Source organism: Vollenhovia emeryi, unplaced genomic scaffold (genome assembly GCF_000949405.1).
Source record: "Vollenhovia emeryi isolate VEMERY1.0 unplaced genomic scaffold, V.emery_V1.0 DF939264.1, whole genome shotgun sequence".
NCBI lineage: Eukaryota > Metazoa > Arthropoda > Insecta > Hymenoptera > Formicidae > Vollenhovia > Vollenhovia emeryi.
This window is the reverse complement of record NW_011967102.1, coordinates 140,490-143,827: the sequence shown is the minus strand read 5'-3', so window position 1 is coordinate 143,827 and position 3,338 is coordinate 140,490.

Below are 3,338 nucleotides of genomic sequence, written 5' to 3'. Positions count from 1 at the left end.
GTGATATATTTCTAACAATTGTTCCGCGACGAGATTCGCGACGATACAAAATTAAATCATTAATAAATATACAGAGGAAAGTTCTCCATTTTGAGACAAGTTTCTAATATGAGATAGCGGAGTTTCTGTTAAATTAATTACGCGTATTCGGCAGTTCTTTGTATGGCCGGCAACCCTTATCGGCGCGCAGTTCACAAAGGTCGAAAATACACGCGTAGACAATATCTTTATACTGTTATTGCGACAAATATTACCATATGCCTCGGTGGTCGAATCGGTGAGACGCCCGCCTAGAGCGTAGGGAGGTCCAGGTTCAAACCCTGGCTGAGGTAATGTTTTTCGCAATAAATTTTCTGTATCATTTAGGTAGTTATTTCGTAATATCATTTATGTGAGAATTGTTTCAAATTTTTACAGTTTATTCTTTACATTAATACGTGCAAAATAAGACTAATTAAATTAAAATTGACCGTCTGAAAGTTCTACAAGAAATGTTAAAGTATGCTGTTACACGAAATATTACGTGTAAAACACGTTAAAAATATTATTACACGCGACAATATAATTCGTTGTAATATTGTTACACGTGAAATATTATTTACACATATTATTATGTGTTAAAATATTAATATTTGCGTTTGCAAACGCAAATGATGGCACATTTTTTTTAAGCTTAACGGTGAGTGAGGTTCGTATGAGAAACAAATATGTTATAAAGTAAAATAGAACGAATAACTGGGAAAAAAATCAAAATTATTGACCGACCCGTTTCAACAATATAAACAGTTAAAACTGAAAAATGGGATGAATTATGTAGTAGACATGAGCGTAGCGTAAGAGATGTGGCAACAGCGCCTCAAACTATACCCTTTCGAATCTATTTTATATTATATATTAATCGTAAGGGTGTTCTTTAGAATAATATTGCATCAAGATATATCATTGCAATAATTGAGTTGCTGGTTTCTGTCTGGGAGAAACTTTTGAGCATTACTGTCGCGAAACAACTACCTTAAAGATGCCAGGTATGGTCAAGAAAATACCGACGTTATTAATTACCGCTGGTGACATTCAAGAATTCTATTTAGTTCATTGTGTATTGGTTCCACCGTGAATTTATTACTCTTGAAGTGAAATCTGTTCAGTGGAAAATTCATTGGTAGATCGCGTCATCGTCGCGAAAAAAGATTTGTGATTGAATTTGGACGTTGAAAGCCTGCTGTCTCACGTTAGAAGCCTATCTCATTATAGGGGATACTTTCCTCTGTATGGATGCATGGATTACGAAAGATTGCGAGAGAATCGGCGCGTTAATGAAAATACGTACAACAATTAATTATCGGCGCGTTAAATAAGTTAGTTGAAACGCGTCATCGAAATATTTCCAATTCGTCCTTTATTTGTTTAGCCACGTGCGAGTGAATTTGCTCCGCCGTCTCTCGGAATACTTGACGCACTAATGAAATAAGTCGTGAAAATTACCCAGTCGTGCGGAACGGTGGTAACAAATTATTCGTAACGAAAGATCGTGCATTTAGCGTTTCACCATACCTGCCACTGCCACGTCTCGAGGGATAATGAAACAACAATACGAGCGGCTCGCGTCTCCGTTTGTCGACCACGAATCTCGGCGCTTAAACCATAAACAGGTGATTGAGTCTATACAAGCGGCCTATGGCGCGCACGAGACTCGAGCGAGCGAGCGAGCGTTTGCTCCTCGGTTCGCAATTGTTCTCCAAACAATCGATCGTCGGCATTTGCGATTGATTAACTCGCGCAATTAAATGATAAGAGTAATCGGGGCCCTTTACCGAGGCCAGATATTTAATTCCGCGAAACTGGCGTTGCCCTCTCGCCGATGCGGGGTGTAGAAATCATAAATCCCGTAGTGACATTCACGGGCGATTATTACTTCTTTGACGAATATCTCGTTCGGATATATCTCGCAACGCGCGTCGAATTTTCCGCTTAATTAAAGCGTAATTTGCCGCGTCATTGTCAGATTGAGAGGCGCGTAGTAATTCGTCGAATCGTCGAATTATACGATTCAAGTTACAGAAGGCCCTGATAATCACCAATTATTCGTTTATTAATAATACCTGTGTTTCTCGCGAGATTTATGCGTTTCCGTGTTTACCGCGCGTACAATACTGAATTTTCAATTATAGATATATTTTCGGATGATCCGCCGAGCGTAATAAAGCATCGCGTGCGATTAACTTCGTGTCCTGCAAAGGCCCGCGCGACTGTCGTATTCTAATGATTAATGCGCGATCGTAATTAACGGTGTTTCCTTTGCCAGCGAGTGTTGTGTGCGAGCGCGATAATGGACTCTGACAATGAGACGGAAAGACAGCCTAGGAAGCATTGAGCGGTTGCGGAACAATCAAGAAGTACCAGTTCTTTTTCTCTCGAACGTTATTAGATTGATGCTGATGAAAGTCTTCCAGTTGTGCTTCGAAACCATAATGTTTTAATTCATTTTGTCGTTCGTTAAAAATTCGACATTTTATGTGCACCAATCTAGCAATTAATTTATTTTTATTATATAGTTTAAATAAGAGCAAGAATTTTTACTTGTCAAATTGTATAGAATAAGTTTTGCCATAGAGTCGTTTGAAAATTATACCGTATTGTATTAAGCAGTTGCTGCTTTTTCTATAAAAAAAAAGCAAATGGAAAATTCAGCCCTCGCAAAATGATTTTTGAAATGTTATTTTAACTTTATAAATTAAGCTCAAGTAATGGGCTGTGGAGATTAATAATTTAATAATGAATACAGTCTAAATCAATACATTTAAATTCGCTATTCGTTGATATAATTATCATATATACACATATAAACTTGATAAATTTATTAAATATCACACAACTCTCGCCATTCGATGCTCGTGTTTCGTAATGTAAAGTGTGCTATTGTACGCGGTTATTTTGTTTCCACGACGAGAATCGGCAGAAAGACAATAGCACCGGCCGTTTCGCAGATCATCACGGTATCGCGAAACGCGATCGTTTCTTACGAGGAAATAATTAGTATCAGTCCGTGCGGCCGTTTAACATTCGCAATTTAAGCCAACGGCACACGATACTATTGTACCTATATATAATATTTTTCCTACTGGATTGATTACGAGAAAAATAAGGGGTGCGTTCCCATTTCTTCCCGGTTCTACCGACAGTATTCCCAATAGTTTCGAGCATTCGTTCTCAAAGAAAAAGGTGTGGATGGTCGCATTTAGATAAGAATAACTGCTATGTTATTACGAAGGATACCGGAGGTTTCATTTGGAAACGATTTTCTCAGAGGCTGAATTAGTAATAGCATCCAGTACACACTA